We start from the raw sequence: 22,786 nt of genomic DNA, 5'->3' as shown, positions 1-22,786 counted from the left end.
TTTCTAAGTTTTTATATAATTTTTTCTTTTAACAGGGCGCAATTCTAGTCTTAACTGAGCAGCCCCAGTTAAGCATTCTATTAATTTGTCTACGTATTTCTTTCTCCTGACCTTTTCCATTTCATTTTAAACTTCTTCTGCGCATTATAATAGGGGGCGTTGGTTTTTCAGTTTTTAGTGTTTTCTTTTCTTCTACTTGCTTTTGAAGTTGATGCTTGACCTGTGACTTAGTGAGTTTTTATTTTTCTGATGATTTTGATTGAGCTTCTTTTCTTAATTTGTTAATTATTTTGAATGTATCTTGTTTTTCCTGGACCTCTATACAAAACCATCGGGGTACTTAGGGAGATATTTTAAGCATTTGCTTCTCCCTCAATTAGAAATAGTTTTGTTTTTAAAGGCTACCGAGGCCGGTATCCCCTGAAGACGTCGACTTCGGTGGTCATATTTTTATTTTTATTTCATTCGTTTCTTGTATTATTTCTCACAAGACTGTTCTCAGTTTCTATAATTACTTGAAAATTTTTTTGAATCTAAACGATAAAAATAGGATTCAAACGAGAAAAAAAATGAAATAATAAGAAAAAAGTTGTGATCGTCTTATTACGATCACTGGTTACCCATTGATCAAATGCTTTTTCTTTTCTGGATTGACTCCGTTAAACATTTCAAATCATGGGTTGCAAAAACTGTCTCCATGGATGTTTGTCGTCGGATTGACTTTTCATATTCTGCGTGTTTCACAAAATACTGTTCCTTCTTCAGTATTCATATTTATATTGAAATCACCGTCAAGACAGTGATTATACGTTAATAATAAAAAGAATATAAAAATACTTTATATTATTATGATGTAAATACATTAAAAATGCCTGCTAGTGAAAATAAAAATAAAAGCAGCCATAGCCAAGCATGTTTACTATTACTCTCGAACACAGTTGAAAAGCGTGAACGCCATCAAATCCAAAACAAGACCCATTTTGCCAATGGGTAATAAAAATTACATTAAATGAATTGACTTAATCAATAAATCAATTGCCCTGTTTTTCAGATTGCAACTAAGATAGTGTGAGATCTAAACATCAGAATATTTCTGAGGAGTTTATAAGAAACGGTGCAATTTTGTGACAGAATAATCCATTTTAACAAGTTAATTTACTTTTTTAACAATCGTATCATTTGATAAATACCATTAACATCAGAACAACCATCATAGCGTTTATTTCAGCTGTTTACTTTCCCAGTATTTTTTTCCCGCTTCTAATATTCTTTCAATTTTATCAGTATGAAATCTTAACAAGGTGTTTTAGTTTTATTTTAAAGCAGTCAAGTGAACATTGAGTAGTTGCTAGCGCTCAAACAAAACTTTTTTTTTTAGATTGTTTTGCGATTGCTACCTTTCCAAATTTTTTCCGTTGGCAACTGTATTCCCATGTTACGAACCTGTTTCTATTACAGTCAAACCTCGCTATAGTGAACACGGTTTATAGTGAACGAAATGTTCGTTCCCGTGCGTTGCTACACTTATTTTTGTGGATATAGTAAACCAAAAAAAGAGAGGAAGTTGGATATTAGGAACTTTTTTCTGTCTTCGACTGATTTTCTTCATTTTTTTGCAATAAATTTGAAATTTCTGCTTCAAAATAAATACATATACCGATTTTTAAATTACCATCTCTAGCATGAAATGTAGCAATAAACATTTTTTCTTGTTTGCATTTTTTCTTGTTGTATTGAATAGCATTGTTGAATGGGTTCAGCATTCAAAGAAGTCGCCATCTTCNTGTACAAAACAAAAGTATTGAATTACTAATTAAAATAAGAAGTAGATTTTTAAAAATATTTAATTGCATATTAAAAAATTCGGGCTACAATAACTTTAATGTGCACCCATGTATCAATACCATGTACCATGTACAATAACTTTAATGTGAACCATGTCAAAATTAATGTGCAACAAATGTCTAATTGTTAAGATGTAAAACTTTTAAAAGGTTGGTATTAAAACTTACATAGTAGCACACAAAAATTTTTTCTTTATACAAAATTGAGTTATGACAATGACAACCACCAGAGAATAAATATTTACATTTAAAATTTACAAATGTGTGCGTAAATATTTTCGTCCAAACTGAGGGGTTTCAAAAAGTTAAATCGGAGAATTTCTTCGAGAAAATTTCTGATACACACATGCTAAATTATATTCACAAAATACAAAAAATGAAATAAAAAAGAGCAACATACACGATTATTTTTGTATTTGAATAAATATTTTCTTGGATGCAAAACCTGAGAAATAATTTTTTTTGCACCGTTGGTTTGATAAATTTTACAGAAACGAAGAAATTAGGTTTTTATTTACGAGAAAAGTATTTTAAACCCATATAGATTTTTTCCAGAAATCGTCCGCAAAAAAATGACAACTAATATATTTTAGTTCGCGGGCCGGCTGCAGCCCCCGGGCCGCCAGTTGGAAACCACTGATCTGTAGCAGGAAATGTAGCAATAATCATTTTTTCTTGTTTGCTTCATTATTGAATAGCATTGTTGAATGGGTTCAGCATTCAAAGAAGTCGCGATCTTCCAATATCTGGACAAATGCTTCAAGTCAAAGCCGATAAATTTGTTAAGCGATTGGGTGAGACTAATTTTATGTGCTCCAGTGGCTGATTTGACAGATTTAAAAAGAGGAATAACATAAATTCAGGAAAAATTATCGGAGAGTCGGCAAGTGTATCCATATCTGATGTTAAGGATTGCAGGTGCAGGTTAGCGGGGTTTGATTGTATTATCATTTATGTGTGGTCATCATGACGAGAGGCGTCTTCTTGGAATAACCTCACATGAATGATGAAAGGTTGACATGTTTGTTTTGGAGCATTCGAAATTTTTCAAACGTTCTTTGTTTTCAACTATTAAAGAAAAAAAAATTTTTTTTTATGTCACCGGATTTTAATGAAAAGAAAAGGCCATAATCGGATTAATTCATATAGTGACGATAATGGGATTCAAATTAAAAGAAAAAACCATTTGAAATAAATAAAATCTTCCTTTTTTTTATTGGATTTTCTTAACAGTGATCGAAATTCATTTGCCGTTTGGATTCAATTCATTTGATGATTGAGCCTCCACATCTGGCAACATACTTTTCCAGCCGGGCATTCTCCGTCCCTTGGGAAACAGCATCGATTGACTGGTCGACAAATTCTAGGTGCAAGGCAGAGGGGAGCATACACGCCTGAAATTCATTAGAAAGTATTCTTAATTCAAGAGTAAAATAGGATTTAGTTTTTGCAACTACAGTCCCTGGCCATATCATTAGAAGCACTCTCAGATTCTATGTAAAATCTTAATTATCAGGTGATGCTCTATACAGCTTTATTGTTTTTATGTGACTGTTTCCACTTGTTTACGTTACTGTATCAATGAGTTAATGAGACGATATATCATATAAATTTGACGATAGGATACATTAGACTATATATATATATATATATATATATACAGTCGGACTTCTATTTAACGAAGTCGATAAATCCCGATAATAAGTTCGTTATATGGAAAATTCGTTTAATAGAAAATCACCTTTTGAGATACTTAAACGGCGCAAAACAGGTTTTAAATTCATAAACACTAGACATGATTAAAATGGTAATTAATACACCTTTATCTAGTAAACTAGTATCTATCATTTATTCTCTCAGAAATCTTAACCATAAAAGAAATCTGCATGAAAAGCAAGAATAGAGTAAAACATTATCACTATCATGCTACATACATTTTCAACTAAAAAAAGCTAAATGTATGTATAAAATGATAGCTGCATTTATTATAGTAGAAATTTAAAACATACATTACCGCACGCGTTCATAAGTTTAATTGCTACTGATAAAAATCGTTAATTTTATCGAGTTTTCCTTTGAAATGCAAACAANTCCCTGGCCATATCATTAGAAGCACTCTCAGATTCTATGTAATATCTTAATTATCAGGTGATACTATACAGCTTTATTGTTTTTATGTGGCTGTTTGCACTTGTTTACGTTCGTGTATCAATGAGTTAAATGAGACGATATATAATATAAATTTCACGATAGGATACATTAGACTATATATTATATATATATGGAATATTTATTATATCAGGTATTATATTTGTATATTATAATAATTAGACAAAATTAATAGACGCACTGTAGTTTTTTAATAATGACTTGCTTTGCACAAGTTTATAGGCAATGCTTTTATATTTAAATATACATGTAATGGGTTCTTATTCGGAAGCTTTTTTATATGCTTCCTATTTGTATTTATTTTTAACGTATTGCATGACAATGTTAACCGATTGATACAGGAGCGTAAACAAGTGCAAACCGGTTTCATCCGAGTAAAAACGATACGGCTGTATAGTATCACCTGCAAATTATAATTTTGCATAGAATCTTATAGTGCGTCTAATAATATGGATAGGGACTGTAGGTTAGCAGCTGTAAGAAATGTTTCAATTCGCTGAGCCCTACACTTTTAACTGAAAAAAAGAACTCTAGTTTGTCTACGGTAAGAAATCCGTCCTCCACAAAGTCTGAGACCGTCTGCTGCTATGGAAACAAGAATGGCGCATTTCAGGGAGGGTAGCTTCTCTTCACTCTAATACAATAGACCGGAGAAAAAAAATTACCTTTCTCTAGCCAACCCGAGCTAAAACTTGTGCCTAACATTTACCCCACACCCCTACTTTAAATAGTTATACCTCGTTACCATAGTCACCGCTCCGGGTTCAGACGGATGGCTGGGGGAGTTCTTACTTTAGACAAACTATATAGAGGGTTGACTGAATGTAAACAATAACAGGCTTCTTAAAACCGGAATAAATTTAGAAAACTTCCGGTGTATCTCTCCGCTTATGTTATACTTACGAGGTGATGTGTGAACAGGCCTAATATTCTAGGAAGTTTTATTATTGTGATTTGGGTTTAAATTTACGCGTAATTTTACCATTCATAAGAGTTTGCTGTAATTTATTTATTCTAACAGGTAGTGGGTCTAAAAAACAAAATTAATATCGAACCATAAATAAAGTGTAAGGTTAGCCATGTTTTGAATGTTAACCCTTATATGGCCATATTTGTGTAAAATAGCATCGTTTGTTATATTTTGATGATACAACCTTAAGCTTGCGGAGTTTTCATTTATTGTTTGTTTCGTTGAAAGTTAGATTTAAAGAACGTGTTATATTGAAAACACTAGAAGTATTAATAATATTGGATGGTACGTTTTTTCAAGCTTTGGTGTAAAAATCAGTCGGAAATAGTAACCCGGAAATCTTAAGACGAATTTTAACCCCTAGCGCCATCTGTGCTTAGATTTACACAGTTAACCATCCATAAACATACCAACAACAAAAATAATAATACATTTTTAAACATAAAGACTGGACAATATGCTTTTGAAGACAAAACAGTATAGAGAGCTGTGATGGCTCAGGGTGTTGAAAGCGATGAACTAGATCATTTCGTTGAAAACGATAATAAAATAAACAGTGATCTAGTTTCGATATAGCCACTGTTTAGTTTCAGTTTGTGTTCTTTGGTATAATGTTCTTCTTTGTTTTGCTTTGTTATGTTTAAAATAATAAAACGCTGTTAAGTTTAATAACGCTGTTTTTCTCTCTAAAATAGAGTTGTGTAACAGTTCTAGTTTCGTGTTTTATCTCAGGGGATATAGCGTTTCTCCTTCCAATGAGGTAAACCGGGTTCAAATCCCAGCGATGGCTATCGATACGAATTCCTCATTCGGCTTGCACCGACCACAGTGCTGACGTAAAATATCCTCAGTGGTAGACAGATTATGGGTTAGAGTCTCCTTGCTGTCAGGCTAACCATGGGAGGATCTCGTGATCTTCCTCACCATGTGACGCAAATACGGGTTAGTTCCATCAAGAAATCCTCCACGAGGGCAAATTTCTCCCAATATCCAGGAATTTCCTTGTCTTCTGGATTGGGTTCAAAATGACAAGGCTACGGAGTTGAACTAAACCCCAAAAAATTGGGTCGGCTGTTCAAAGTGGTTATTAAATTTAAAAACCAGTACTGTAATTTCAGTTTAAGTGCCCTCAACTTGAAGCAAAATTACAATTTTAAACTATGTATACAATCTTGTCGTAAAGAAATATCTTGGTTTTGGAAGGGACAAAGAGCTTTATTTAACAAAAATAATATATGTATCTGTTTTAAAAAATCTCAAATTTGGCGAAACTTTTCCACCAAGATGAAGATCATTAAAATTTAAAATAAATTATTAATATTCATTTTTCGCAAATTTTAATACGCTTAGTGGTCGGAAGTAACGCACTACAAAACACTGACTGTAGCAGCTATATTTTTTTGTAGTGTCATGTGCTACTTTTTTTTAAAAAAAAGTACTGTAGTAAATAGTGGGATGAAAAAAATAGTAGTTTGTAGCGATTCCCGACAATTACTTTTAAAGCTAGTTTAGAAAAGAAACGTTGTTCTAACGCCACTAATTTTTCGAAATGGATGGATACACATTTTCGCAGGACCGTCAATGGATGCAATGAAAATGAACCTGTGGCTGCAGCTGAGCGTTAACAGAAATTACGTTGAGCAATTGGCGAAACATCGGTGACAGAATTGGCATGAATATCATTAACAATTTGAAGACTTACTCTTCTCACGATGACATGCACCTACAGAGTATCCCCTCCCACGTAAACCTTTACTTTAATGATCTGGTCGATGTACTGGCCAAGGAGGGCTTTAATAATCCCATAGATAGCAGTGGCCTTCTAACATACAATGTCTACGTAAAAGTAAAGGCCGACAATAACAGGATTCGGAGGATTCCACCTAGTCATGATTGGTATCAACAGAATAGTCCTGGAGCTAAAAAGTGATAGGAAACTGCAGACAGCTATCACAAGACTAATCAGTGGTCATACCCACGGACTAACATTTGTTCAGTGTCAAAACACTTTCCCTGTATGCCTAAAATGTAATGTGCACCAGGCTACACCTGACCATTTGCTGTCCTGTAGAGATGCTCTCCTGATCATTTGCTGTCCAGAGATGAATTTTATCTTGGAGGGTCCGGCGATGGTATAATGATTTTCTGTCAATGAACGGTCTTCTGGTCTAGCCTTGTTCTGTGCCAAGTGGAATAAGTAACAACAACAACGTTTTTAAAATCACGTGTAACTAATATTTAAACTAGCCATTACGAAAAATAGATAATTAATGACTTTGGTCGTACTTTCACATGCGAATGCTCACTCGTGAAACGTTCATGTTATTTAAATGGAATCGAAAGTATTTTAAATGTAGATTAATTTCTTAGAGGAAATAAAAGAGTATCAAACAAATAAAAGATTGCTGGTATTTGATTTCTTAAATTAAATACTCGCTGACGAAAAAGGCATAAAGAGTTGAAGGTTAAATGCACAAATTCGAAAGAAATATTTTGGAACTACAAACTGTCTCGTGTAAACATGATATTTCTTAATTCTTCCCTGAATGTAAACCAATTTTTTTTTTTAATTCAAAAACATTTTGAACACAGATGTAAATTAAGTTCTCCAGAAAAGTTCATCTCCTTAAAGTAGTTACTACATTTAAAAATAAGTAGTTGTAATTAACTACATTTGTAAAAAAGTCGTTGTAGTTTGCAGTAAACTACAAATATATTGTAGTTTTTCCGATTGCTGGTTCAGACAATAAGATCGTTGAATTAAATTTTTCAATCTTGAACAATTTGACAACCAACGATCATTGGATTTGGCGTCAATATCTGTATAAAAAAAATGCCTTTGTTGTTTATGTAACTAAATATCAGGCGCGAAAACAGGTTTAAATAAAAAAGAATTGAATGCCTTTCAAACTCTCAAAGCTTCTGAATTATGGAATTTATTAATCTGGTTGAGATATCCTTTGAATCAGCGTGAGAAAATACAAATAAAATACATGCCTAGATAACAATTTCAGACACTTAAAGTTGTACAAGTACACATCTGTACTTTTTATGTATACAGGGTATCTGCTCACCTGGAAAGTCATGAATTTTGGTATTGAACAAAATTTGTCATGATTTTAACTATTTTTTCAAAAAAAAATCATGAAAAGTCATGGATTTAGGTCGTCCAAAAATCTAATTTTTAAAATGAAAATCCCCCTGCCCCCCAATTTTATGGTGTTCCGAATGTCTGAATTTGTAGCAAAATCCCCACTCACAGTCATATTATATTAAAATATAAAATGTTTTTATCACGTTCTTTAAAAATTATGGTGTTCTTTCAAAAAATGAAAGAAAAAACATCATTTCTGGAGCGAATAATTATCTTTTTAACTTCTGTGATTTCAGAATTTTTGTTATTTATTTTTATTTTATCAATTTAAATTATATTCGAAGCAAACTACTCATTGTCGAATTTTCTTTTATTCCTAAATGAGAACAGAAAAACCAGGAGTATTTCTTTCCTTTCCGATAAATAAGAAAAGTATCTTTAGAATATAATTCTACACAATAAAAGAAAGAAAACAATTATTTGCTTTTGTATTTTTTCAGCTTTTTTATTGCTTCAACTCTTTCTTTACTCTGTTTTTTATTAAGTTTAAAATCAATAAATATGTAAGATGTACATATATGTACAATAAATATGTATGTATGTACAACAGTTTCGGTTACACCCATCATTTCAATGAATGTTATTATAATGCTTTTTTAAATTTTCTGTTGTGTTTTTGTCGGAGAAAATAGTAACTTCGTTAAGTCATGAGAAATTCTTGGTGGATTTGAAAATCTAAAATGTAGCACATATCCTGTATATAAAACTATTATAGCTTTTAATGCTCCTATTAAGTTTGTTTTGGTTTCATTGACTTCAGCGCAAAAACTTTTATCTCTCAGTCCGCAAAAAAGTGGACATAAGGATGAAAATTTAAATTTTGTGGTTGAAATTTGCATATATACGTAAAAGAGTATATAGTTTTTAATGAAAAAGAGGAAAACTATTCTCATTAACTTTCTTATTTATTTAGTGGCATTTTGCTTGTCTCTAAAAGACTTCGCCAAAAATCTTAACGCTTTATTGGCATATAATTTGACAACCATTCAGATTTTTTGCCTGTAGAAACGTTTTCACTAATCTTCGTTTCAAAAGATTTTAATTTTACGCGTAATTACTGTCACACCCACAACAAATATTATCTATACAAAAATTACTTTGACTTTGTATTCAAAAGCAGTTTATTATACTGTTTAATATTTTAATAATTATAGTTATTAACAGTGCTTAGCCGGGATAGCCTGGTCGGTAGGGCGCTGGGCCCATGTCCGAGAGTTCAAACCCCGCTGGCCGAAGTAAAATTATGACTGATGCACGTTAAATCTGTCGAGTCGCAAAGTCCTCCATGTTCCCATAACAAATAAATACCTCTGGGGATACTGAATTGGAGATGGATGAATGTAATGATCTGTGCATGAATGAATGGATGTATGACTGCGCCCGCCCTTTAAACGGGCGTGACGTATGATGTGGCAGAAGTCGATTTCTTGGCCATTCCAAATGACGTCACTGGAAAACAAAAACAATCGCACCCCTCTGCCTTAACAGAAGAGAGAGATTAACAGTGCTTTAGTCGGAGGAGGAGTAGGGAAAAGCCGTTCCCCGAAATATTTAGTTCGCTGTCGTAAAAATATTTGAAAGAAATGTAAAATATTTGAAAAAAATTTCAAGCCAATTTATTTTCCTTCCCCCCCCCTCTCTCTTATTCATTTATTACTATTTTTACGAAGTGAAACAAAAATATCTGATCAGTTCTGGGGGAAAACAATTCTACTTTGACAGAAACGCAGTTTGTACTAATCATATTCGAAAGCGCAAGTGAGCTTTCAAATCTGAATGATGCAAGATTTGGGCTTAAAATTTTTGACGCAGCTCCAAAGCAAAGTAATCAAAGTAAATATTTACCAGCAATTAATGAGAACAATTCCTTTGTATAAAGTTGCTTTCAGTTAATTTAATGTGGTTTGTAAATTTTTGTATATTAAATGACAATATTTCTTTATAACTCTGTTTTACTAATTTTATAATATGGTAGGCAAGGAAATCAATCTAAGTACAAATAATTATGTTCAAGTAATAAAAAAAGGGCTAAGGGAGTTTTTTCTAATTTTAATTAAGACACTTTTAAAGTACGAAACATAAGTTATTACTGACGTGAACTTCTCTTACCGTTAAACTCTAACAAAACAAATCTGTATCTTTTTTTGTGTATATCCATGTATATGTTACCGTTAAAGTATATAATGCACTTATTTCATAGAATACCTAGTTATTCCATGAAATAAATGATCGTGTCCGTTAAAGTGTGTAATATGTTGTTAATTTGACACTTTAACTAGTCATTCTATGAGATAACTAGGTATTCTATAAATTAACTAATGAGAGACAGTTAAAGTGTAAAATAAACAATTTATCTAAAATGAAATAACTAGGTATTCTATGAATAAACTAATGATAGACAATTAAAATGAAAAAGAAAGCAATTTATCTAATTTACGCAGCGTATAAATTGTATTTATGGAAACGTACCATAAAATCATTTGTTACAACAAGGATTACTAAAATGACACTTGGAATTACAAAGAACATTATTTCTAAAACAAAAACATTTTTTGTTGACACACTGGGTTTTACACGAACATTTTTGAAATCTCTGACCAGTACCTAAACTTTGAGCTGTATCAACCGACCGGAGCGATATTTCTACACCCGGTACTTCTTCGATTTTAATTAATTTTTGTTCGCAAACACTGAACTGGAATCGGGAATATAATTGTTTTGTGCTGCCGTTTCTTGTGCCCAATTGGAAAAATCCTTCTTCAGTTATTTTTATGATGATTAATAATAATTGATTTGTAATAATAATAGAGATAATAACTATAATAGATTTGGCAACACCTTTTCCTCCGTCAACTTCAGGCACTGGGATACGGACGGTAAACCCCACAGAGGCTTCAGAATGAGATTTATCCGACATTTATTTAATCTTTTTCGCTTGAATTTCTAAACATTTTTTTGACTTTTCTCTTTCTCTTTGAACATTAAGTTCATTAAAACACAATTAGCAGATTTTCTGCTCAACTTCATCTTCTGAAACAAAATCTTCCGAACATGATATATGGACAGGCTCCATACATTTGAAGCAAACTATATCTTCACTGCATTCTTTTAAACAGACAACACATAATTTCGTAATGGGATTATTTAATACTGTTTGTTCTACTACTTTATTATTTTAGATAGATTTTTATTCTTTATTTAGATAGATACTTTATTATTTTAGATATAGATTATTTTATACTTTAACAGGCTACAGATCGTTATTCTATGAAATAACTAGTTAAACCATGAAATACAAGAGAGTTTTGCACTTTAACGGACATGATCAGTTATTTCATGGAATAACTAGGTATTCTATAAAATAACGGATTTCATACTTTAACGGTAACATATGTATTTTCTTCCCTCCAGCTGTCAAGGCAATATGTTTAACTAATAAGTAGTTCACAAATATTGTGAACTTCACAATACTTTTTAAGTGCTAATGAAGTATTGTGTACTCAGCAGTAATATTTAATAGAAATTTGTATACTTTATTATATAATTATTTTATCAATAATCTTTATGATGAATACACCAAAGATAAAAATAATGCAAATTGGCAAAAAACCCTTTAAAAAAACAATGCCTACTTTTTTTTATGTTTAAAACTGGCCTAGTAATTTAAACTGGTCGTTTTTCGGCTTTATAAAAATCAGTCAATTATAACATACTTCCTATTAATAGATGAGAGTTTCCCAAGTGTATATTTTTTTTCCAGGAGGGCCGGGATAACCTGGTTGATAAGGCACTGGGCCCATGCCCAAGAAGTCGTGGGTTCGATCCCCACCGGCCTAAGACTCCCCGTGTAGTAAATAGTGATTGATGCACCTTAAATCTGTCGAGTCACAAAGTCCTCCATGTTCCCATAACAAATCAATACCTCTGTCGGTACTGATCCAGGAGTTTCTTTGTCTTCTGGATTGTGTTCAAAATGACAAGGCTACGGAGTTGAACATTAGTAGTCGTAAACCCAAAATTGGGTCGACTGTTCAACAACCGCTGTTAAAAAAAATATTATTTTCACTGGTTATTGGGGTGGTTGTGGGGGTGACATTTATAAAAAGTCATACCCGTAACATCGTTTTAAATTGTAACCTAAGCAAATTAAAAAGCAAATTTTTGTTAAAAAAATAATATACTGGAAAACATGCAGATGGCAACAATAAAACTATACCTTTTGATTTAGGTGTGCGAAACTCAATTAAAACAAAATTAGCTTTATTTGAAAGTGTGACATTGTATACAGTTTGTTAAGTTGTTGCTTCAATGGGAAGTATTTTTTTCAATTGATATATGATTTAAAAAATAAATTAAAAGGTAAGTATTTTATTGAAATTGAAACAAACAAAATCGTTTATTAGCAATTTTTTTAAATTTATATGATTTTGTAATTTGGTGAAAAATTTTTAAAATAAATATAATTATAAGGGGCATATTTTTTTCTCTTTTAACTCAATTTAAATAAAAAGAAGGAATAAGAAAACAAGAACTATTGACATTGTTATTCCAGAATCTTAAGTTATTATATAATTACTTATAGTTTAAACTAAAGCAAAATTTAAAATAACTAGCTGAAATTCAAGATAAAAAATTTCAATACTAAATATTAATAATTTTTAAATATATATTATTTGACTTTTCTTACTATATATTAAAATTTTATTATGGTGTCACAATTTTCCACTGTTGTACGTGCATTTTTATTGACCGGAAAATCGCGTGGTAGGATCCAGATTTTTCTCATTCATTTTCATACTGTTTTGGCAGTCATCAGCATAAAATTAATAAAAGTCATTAAGGTATTGTTTTTCTATGAGTATTTTTCGATCCCTAATTTAAAGTTATTTTCTTGTACTGCTATTATTACACTTCTAATTCAAGAGCTTATAACTAAGAGAATTGTTTATTTTATTATTTTTATTATAATGTCATTCTACGCTACATTTTAAGATGAAGTTATTTAAAAGGGTTTCTGATCTTATTAACCTTTTNTAAATTTGTACAAGTACACATCTGAACTTTTTATATATACAAGGTATGTGCTCACCTGGAAAGTCATGAATTTCGGTATTGAACAAAATTTGTCATGATTTTAACTATTTTTTTTAAAAAAAATCACGGAAAGTCATGGATTTAGGTTGCCCGAAAATCTAATTTTTAAAATGAAATTCCCCCTGCCCCCCAATTTTATGGTGTTCCGAATGTCTGAATTTGTAGCAAAATCCCCACTCACAGTCATATTTTATTAAAATATAAAATGTTTTTATCATGTTCTTTAAAAAATATGGTGTTCTTTCAAAAAATGAAGGAAAAAACATCATTTCTGGAGCGAATAATTATCATTTTAACTTCTGTGATTTCAAAATTTTGGTTATTTATTTTTATTTTATCAATTTAAAATTCTATTCGAAGCAAGCTAGTCATTGTAGAATTTTCTTTTATTCCTAAATGAGAACAGAAAAACCAAGTGTATTTCTTTCCTTTCCGATAAATAAGAAAAGTATCTTTAGAATATAATTCTACATAATAAAAGAAAGAAAAAAATTATTTGCTTTTGTATTTTTTTCAGCTTTTTTATTGCTTCAACTCTTTCTTTACTCTGTTTTTTTATTAAGTTTAAAATCAATAAATATGTAAGATGTACATATATGTTCAATAAATATGTATGTATGTACAACAGTTTCGGTTACACCCATCATTTCAATGAATGTTATTATAATGCTTTTTTAAATTTACTGTTGTGTTTTTGTCGGAGAAAATAGTAACTTCGGTAAGTCATGAGAAATTCTTGGTGGATTTGAAAATCTAAACTGTAGCAGATATCCTGTATATAAAACTATTATAGCTTTTAATGCTCCTATTAAGTTTGTTTTGGTTTAATTGACTTTAATTGACTTCTTAACTAATAAGTAGTTTACAAATACTGTGAACTTCACAAACTATTGTGAACTTCACAATACTTTTTAAGTGTTAATGAAGTATTGTGTACTCAGCAGTAATATTTAATAGAAATTTGTAAAATTTACTATATTACATAATTATTTTATCAATAGCCTTTAAGATGAATACACCAAAGATAAAAATAATGTAAATTGGCAAAAATCCCTTTAAAAAAATAATGCCTACTTTTTTTATATTTAAAACTGGCCTAGTAATTTAAACTGGTCGTTTTTCGGCTTATATAAAAATCAGTCAACTATAACATACTTCCTATTAATGGATGAGAGTTCCCCAAATATATATTTTTTTTCCAGGAGGGTCGGAATAGCCTGGTTGATAGGGCACTGGGCCCATGCCCAAGAAGTCGTGGGTTCGATCCCCACCGGCCTAAAACTTCCCCGTGTAGTAAATGGAGACTGATGCATGTTAAATCTGTCGAGTCACAAAGTCCTCCATGTTCACCCATCCACAAATCAATTCCTCTGGGGGTACTGATCCAGGAGTTTCTTTGTCTTCTGGATTGCGGAGTTGAACATTAGTAGTCGTAAACCCAAAATTGGGTCGACTGTTCAACGACTGCTATTAAAAAAAAATTATTTTCACTGGTAATTAACTGTTGTGGGGGTGACATTTATAAAAAAGTCATACCCGTAACATCATTTTAAATTGTAACCTAAACAAATTAAAAAGCAAATTTTTGTTAAAAAAATAATATACTGGAAAACATGCAGATGGCAACAATAAAACTATACCTTTTGATTTAGGTGCGCGAAACTCAATTAAAACAAAATTAGCTTTATTTGAAAGTGTGACATTGTATGCAATTTATTTATGCAGTTTGGATTGTTAAGTTGTTGCTTCAATGGGAAATATTTTTTCAAATGATATATGATTTAAAAAATAAATTAAAAGGTAAGTAAGTATTCTATTGAAATTGAAATAAACAAAATTGTTTATTAGCAATTTTTTTAAATTTATATATATGATTTTGTAATTTGGTGAAAATTTTTTAAAATAAATATAATTATTAGGGGCATAATTTTTTTCTCTTTTTACTCAATTTAAATAACAAGAAGGAATAAGAAAACAAGAACTATTGACATTGTTATTCCAGAATCTTAAGTTATTATATAATATAAGTACTTATGGTTTAAACTAAAGCAAAATTTAAAATAACTAGCTAAAATTCAAGATAAAAAATTTCAATACTAAATATTAACAATTTGTAAATATATATTATTTGACTTTTCTTACTATATATTAAAATCTTATTATGGTGTCAAAATTTTCCATTGTTGTACGTGAATTTTTATTGGCCGAAAATCACGTGGTAGGATCCAATTTTTTCCTCATTCATTTTCTTACTGTTTTGGCAGTCATCAGCATAAAATTAATAAAAGTCATTAAGGTATTGTTTTTCTATGAGTATTTTTCGATCCCTAATTTAAAGTTATTTTCTTGTACTGCTATTATTACACTTCTAATTCAAGAGCTTATAACTAAGAGAATTGTTTATTTTATTATTTTTATTATAATGTCATTCTACGCTACATTTTAAGATGAAGTTATTTAAAAGGGTGGTCTAATCTTATTAACCGTTTTGCAATTATTATTTTTGTGCGAATAACATTAATGTACTGTTATAAATTACAGTTAAAGTGATCTGTTCAATAATTTAGAACATAATCAGATCCATGAATAAGGAGATGCAAGCAAAAATAGTTTGGTAAGCGAAAATATTAAATTCGGTTCTGAATTTGAAGCAACGTGACATCACTCATCATATTCTGCATTAATTGTTTTTATAATTATTTATGAACTTTAAGTTTGTTTTAACTACAACTTTAATTCTTACTTTTTAGAATTGCATTTTAATGTTGTTCTATTATTTGATCTTTGAGTATTCGCATCTTAAATATTTGATGCCGCATTTAAACTAAACTAGTCATGTATAAATTGTAAATAAATATAAATTATCATTATTAAATGTTTTTATTCTTCAAACCATTCATTACACTTCAAACTCATCAAATTTGTTTGAACAATATAATGTTATAGCAATATAAAAGTTATTTTACAAAAATGATTAATAATAAAAAATATAGACTAATAAGAAAAATCCGATTTCAATAACTTAATAATTAAAAAAGTTTCAAGCAATTTTCTAAATAGTTTTCGTACTTCTTAAAAAAATCTCAAGATGATTGTAGTTACGGCTTGAAGGTAACCCAGCTTCGGTACAGCTTATCTGGGAAGTAAAGGTGCCTATGCACGATGCTCACCATATTGCCTCAATCATACTTTTTGTCTCGCAATTGAGTTGTTGTTGTAGTTCATTTACGTCGCACTAGAGCTGCACAATGGGCTATTGGCGACGGTCTGGGAAACATCCCCTCGCAATTGAGGAGCTTTGATTCTAAGACTTCCCTGAGCCGCAACTGGCTGTTGCGGGAATGCTTTACGTTGCTATTTTTAATTTTAAAAACTCCTTTTGATGCAGTTCTCGTATATTATCTAACATTATTGAGCATAATTTATTCGAACATTTTTCAAGAATTAATCAAAATATGATAAATAATTTCTGAATCGAAAGCCTCTTCAGTAAGTTTTAAATATTGTATGTAACGTTTTCAACTAATAAAATTTAAGGTTTAAGTTTTTGAACCAATAATTCAACGGAAAAATCAATGTTTATGAACAAACATAAAAAGTGATTTATAATGTTGTTATTTAGAGAAATAATAATCCCAAAAAATAAAAATGTGTGAAACTCAAACTGTCGTAAAACAAAATAATTAAATAAAACGCTGAAAATAGAATTTAAAAAAAAAGTTACGGAAGAAAAAAAAATAAAGATAATCAGAAAATCATTTTATATTTAATATTATCTAAAAATATATTTTCAACTTGGGAAAAAAAAACTCATCGAAATATTTTAATCGTCTGATATTTTTGTTTTATGTCTTCGTAAACTTCGTTGGAAAAAAAAATGGCGATTGATAGTTCAATCTCCAGTATTTATATCCTGTGACCGGTGGCGATAATAGCGCATCAGTGCAGGTGATTGTATCCATTGAAAATATTGTGTCATTTTAGAAACACACATTTGAAAAAAATCCGATTGGTAATGTGTTTAAAGATAGTAAAATCGAATGGAATGTTAGAAAAGAAAGAAAAAAAGGAGACACCTACCGGTAGCGGCAAGAAGGATCAGAATAATATTCAATAAGATGATCTTCATTTCTATCTGAAATATAAAAGTTGTTCAATAACTTCCCAACAGGTTCTTATTGAATGAAAACGTGATTCGAAAGTTCAATTTTTGGGATCATCCATAAAATACATGAAGAGGGTCTCCAGGAACAAGTAGCATTCTGAATTAAAATAAATATTTTAAAGACAGTCCCTCACTCATTACAGTGACCTTTTCATGATAACGATCTGGGGTTAAATTAACAGTCGCTACCGGGGCTACTAAATATCAAACGGTGATTAAAATACAGTCTAACTCCGCTATAGTGAACACGGTATATAGTGAACTCCCGGATATAGTGAACGAAATGTTCGCTCCCGTGCCTTGCTACATACGTATGATCTTATTTTTTATGGATATAGTGAACCGAAACAAGAAAGGATGTTGGATATTAGGAACTTCTTTGTCTTCGACTGATNTTCTTTCAACGTCTACTGATGTTATTGGTGCGTACTTGAAAAGGACGGTCACACTTACTGACAATTCTTCTTCAATTTGAAAAGATGTTGCTTCACCTGTTAATATCCTAGAAATTTTCTTCATTGTTTGGAAGCCAGTGTAATAATAAAAAATAATGAAAATTGGAAAAATTTAACAAAAAATTTAAAAAATGCTTTAAAATGCAAAATACGCCCAAAAATTTTAAAGAAAATGCCCTATAAATCTCAAAAAATGCTCTAAAGGACAAAGAATGTCCAAAAATGCAAAAAAATGCAAATGTCATCAGAATTCGGGCGTTACTCATCAGTTAAAGATTACTAATTTTTTTTTTGTACGCAAGACGAAGAGTAATAAAAGATAAAAGTTAACAAATTTTTGTTACTACGTATTATTTTGCAGTCATTTTTGTATTTCATTTTATTGACCATTTATTTAAATGATGTCATGTAATAAAAGGGGAGAGTTTGGAGCCATTTGTTAAAATTGTTTGCGGAACTGATATAGTGAAGTCTCGCTTATAGTGAACAGAAATTTCACTATAGCTGGGTTTGACTGTATTAGGTGCCAGTTGCCACCCAATCACCACTTTTTCACCCAAAACGCAACCTATGCACATTTTATTAATATATTTTTTTTTTTGTAAATATGAAATTGTTATGAATATTTTATAATGTTCTAAAAAATACTTTATTTTACGATTCTTTCTGAAATTTTTTTTTCATTTTAGTAATGAACCTTATAATGCTTTACATTATTAATGTAAACAGTTTTTTTGATCGTTAAAATTTTTCCCTTTTCAATTTTTAAAACTTTTTTGTAAGGTGGCCTCGTATTTTTTTTTTTTTTAACAGTTAAGCATGCTACAATAGGCCACTGGTCAGTAGCAAATATATTTCGCTAAATATGAAAATATACACGAAGAAATTTTTGAAATTTCAAAAACTTACAGTAATCAGTGCAGTAATTCTAAAATTATGCTTAAGTATTACAGCACTAACAAGGGAAACTAGGGAATAGTGACTCGCCACTTTTGAAATAAACTCTTGGGATGTATGCCTTATGAGGAGTAATTTTAGGGGGTATCATTCGTTTCGGCCCATAGAAGGTCCTGTGAGAGATAAAAAGTAATTCAATATATAGAGAAACCGGTATTTTATTACTTCAATGCAGACTATTAGTTATTGCAATTGTCTCATACTCTAATTAATTTTGTGGTATATTCACGTACTATATAATGCATATTTATCGTCAAAATTGATTTCGAAAATTTTATATATCTGTAGTTTTTCAGAAAAACCTGTTAGGTTAATTTTAAAAAAAAATTTACTTCAAATTTTTAAAACTTTTTTCTTCCAAAAAACTTTTCAAATTAATTGGAGTATGTAATTGCAAATCAATTAATTAATTAATAATTAATCAACAATTAATTAACAAACAGGTAACAATTAATTAATAATTAATTTATTAATTAGCAAATTAATTAATTATCCAATTAATTACAAATTANCTTATTTTTTTTTTTTTTTTAACAGTTAAACATGCTACAATAGGCCACTAGTCAGTAGCAAATATATTTCGCCAAATGCGAAAATATACACGAAGAAATTTTTGAAATTTCAAAAACTTACAGTAATTCTAAAATTATGCTTAAGTATTACAGCACTAAGTAGTACATCCTTTTACAGCTCTATTTATATTAGTTCGTTTTAAAATGTATTAAACGAAAAGAAATGCTTAAATTTTTCTAAAAGATTTTTAGAATGAGTATTTAAATATTTTTTGTTAAAGGGGTTTATATGAAACTGCGTAAAATATTTTATGTTAATATATATTCATTCAAATTTGAGTCTTACCTTACAAGGGAAAAAATAAATTATGTTAATGTTTCAGTTTCCTATTTACCATTTTATAATAGATATTTTTAGACTGGCTGTAAAGTAATTAAATAAATATTTTTTTAAAGGAATGTTTAAAAAGTAATCTTCAAACCAGTTTCTCTTCACACTTAGGCTGGTACAGATTATTAACTAGCTGAACACCGTTCTTCGTAAGAGGGGAAAAGAAAATAATCAGTATAATCAATAATCAAAAAACACTACAAAATCGTGCTCAAGAATAAAAAACATATAACGACTCAATTAGTAAAGCAAAAAAAAAATTTTTTTTTCTTCATCATGTTTTGTCTTTCCCAGTGGCTTTATGTTATGCGATGAAGCAAAACCAGTTTTAGAAGTTTATTTTATCAAAACGGAGATTTACTGTATTTAGTATCCTTGAGCATGATGCTGTTGCTCGAAGTTTACTCATGATAGTCAAAATTATGACCATCCTAAAGCTGTTGTTGACTCACTGTCAGATCATAACCAGTGTTTTACCATTCTCTCTTATTCTTTAAACAGGTGATTGAACCCACACTCATGTTGTTAGATTTTAAGTGTTCATGCTCACCGTATTTTTCTAAAATAATGTACTTATTACATGTCAGTTAGTAGATGGCAACGAGTTGAGTTTTGTGGCTACCATGGCGATGGTTAGGATTTTTTTTTCCAATGCCCATTTTTTCCCACTGTGTTAACATCCGTCAATTCAGGCATTTACAGGGCGATTTTGTTGACTCTCTTTCAGGGGCACCATATGAGGTGGGCCAACGTCGCTCCCACAGTGAGGATAGATAGTACAGAGAAGGAAAGAACATCCATGCCTTGCCCGGGATTCGAACCCAGAACCTTTCTGATGCAAGGCAGTTCCCTGCCCCCTACACTGGCCGGTCGGCAGCTTGGAATGTAAATAGTTTTTGTTTTTCGAGAGAGTGTAAGGCTTTTTTTGGAATGGCGATGCTTTGATTATTTTGTTGAGATAATAAATCTTCCTTTTTATAGTAGTAGTAGATTCGTAATAGTAGAAATTTCTCAATTATTTGATTCGAAGCTCTTTGAGTTTTATTTTAGGTCATTTTTAATTTTGTATTTTTTGACATATGTTGTATTGAATGTAGCCGACTTTATCAGATGATGTCTTCCTTACACACTGTAAAAATGATAGACAGTTTCTGCATTTGTGTTTGGTTTGTTCAACAACTTCTTTATAAGCAAGAATGCTTCTTCATAAAGCTTAGATACTAGTTCATTCTCAAAAACATTAAAAATAGAACTTTCTTAAGCATTAACAAGATGCAGAAGTTCCTGCCTGTCAGCAGTATCTAGCTCTAACCGATCTCTTTAATTGTTAAATAATTTTAATTTGGATGTTAGGCTCCTTGATTCTCTAAGCTAACTTTTCTGCTAACGCACAGCAAGATTACTGATTTGTGGAATGCAACACTTTCTTTCAGCTTGTAGCTGACAAAGTTATTAGTATTATTATTCTTTTCAACGCAACAGGCTTTATGAGTGTTCTGTAAAGAGTGAAAAAGAGGAGGCTTCTTATTATATATGTTCTAGGTAATTTTCTTCAGCCAAATCATTAATTCTGAGTTAATATTAAACTTTATCATAATCACCCCATTCTGGTAAAAAAATATAGTAATTATGACGGTACACTTTTTGATAATAATATCAAATATTTACAGAAAATAATAATCAAAAGAAGAAAGAAATGTCATGGGTTGAGTTATAGGTCGTTTTGCTTATTTAACACCTATTTGAAGGCTCTTGAAAAAAAAATATATACATAAAACTTGATAAATCATACTTTTTTGAATTTTTAGTCTGGACAAATTTTTTGAATATGGCGCTGGTTGCAATTATCCCGTGGTCATAATTACCCCACTTGACCCTAATCAATTGTTAAAGGTTAGCTTTCCTGTGAGTAAAACCAACCTCACGTTAAGTCAATTTGACAGATTTTCATTTTAAAAAAAGAACTTTTTTTAGAGAGTTTTAGAACTTAGATTAATAATTATTTCAAGTTCTTCACCATTTCATAAACTCAAACTGTGATGATAATAGTTCTAATTCGGCTTATGCGCACCGTATTTTTTATAAAATAATTTACTTATTTTTTGCCACTTGGTAGATGGCAACGAGTAGAGTTTTGTGGTTGCCACAGTGATAGTTTGAGAATGTAAATAGTTTTTGTGTGAGAGTATCTTTTTTTTGGAATGGTGATGCTGTGATTTTGTTGTTAATAAATCGTCCCTTTTTTTCAAAATATATTAGAGTTTTCTTAATTATTCAATTTAAGGTCTTTTGCGTTTTATTTGAGGTCGTTTTTAATTTGTATTTTTTGACAAAAAAAAATTTCCAAGCATATTTTTTTAAAGAAAAATATTGTTTGAAGAGTTTAAAATAAAAATATGAAAGATATGCGTCTAAAAAAAAAGCAAGAATTGAAAAAAGCTTTTTTTATATCTTTTTTCAGTACAATGATTAATTATTATATCGTTTGGTTTTAAGAAGAAGATGAAAATAAAATAATTAAAATTATTTTATTTTTATCGTTTTCACTTGACAACTGTTCAAATCAGTTTCACATTATTGGTGGTATTGCGAAGTTGTGTTGGATAATACGGTTTATCTACATACTTTGAAGATACAAAGAAACTTAAAATCATTTGCGGACATTTCTTTTTCAAAATTTTGGAGTATTCTTCTTTGATAAGCAAATATTCTAATTTTCAGCATATTTATCTGACAAGAACTTTTATTACCCGACCTATTATAGGTCATTTGCACTTTTACCAGCAAAATATAGACTATTCCGAGAAAAAATATTTTACTGAGAGAGCATCTGAAGCATCAAGGTAATTTCCTACATCAAGGTAATTTTTTTTATTAAATAAAGAATAATACAAAAATTATTTTAAGTTTATCGGAACTTCTAATTCCAGTTATGTTAAAAATTGGTTTTACCAACGTTAGCGAAGAACTGGAATGTGTTGAAGTATATGGTATTCATAATTTTAGGGTATTCATAATCACTATTTTATTGGCCTCGTAATATTCACCCTTAAATAATCCACTATTTTTAAGTGA

General features: G+C 30.3%; 1 long non-coding RNA gene across 1 annotated transcript; it reads right to left on the bottom strand.

Moving 5' to 3' along the window:
* Positions 1-3,029: 3,029 nt before the first annotated feature.
* On the bottom strand, positions 3,030-21,681 carry LOC122271103 (uncharacterized). The gene is made up of 3 exons (XR_006226165.2): positions 19,803-21,681; positions 17,312-17,366; positions 3,030-3,238 (listed from the first exon to the last, which is right to left on the bottom strand). It is a non-coding gene; the product is annotated as an uncharacterized lncRNA (long non-coding RNA).
* Between the last annotated feature and the right edge of the window lie 1,105 nt (positions 21,682-22,786).

The sequence above is a fragment of the Parasteatoda tepidariorum genome, chromosome 8, assembly GCF_043381705.1.
Source record: "Parasteatoda tepidariorum isolate YZ-2023 chromosome 8, CAS_Ptep_4.0, whole genome shotgun sequence".
Classification (NCBI taxonomy): domain Eukaryota; kingdom Metazoa; phylum Arthropoda; class Arachnida; order Araneae; family Theridiidae; genus Parasteatoda; species Parasteatoda tepidariorum.
The sequence above is the reverse complement of the archived record's forward strand: the minus strand, read 5'-3'. Positions and strand labels throughout refer to the sequence as shown.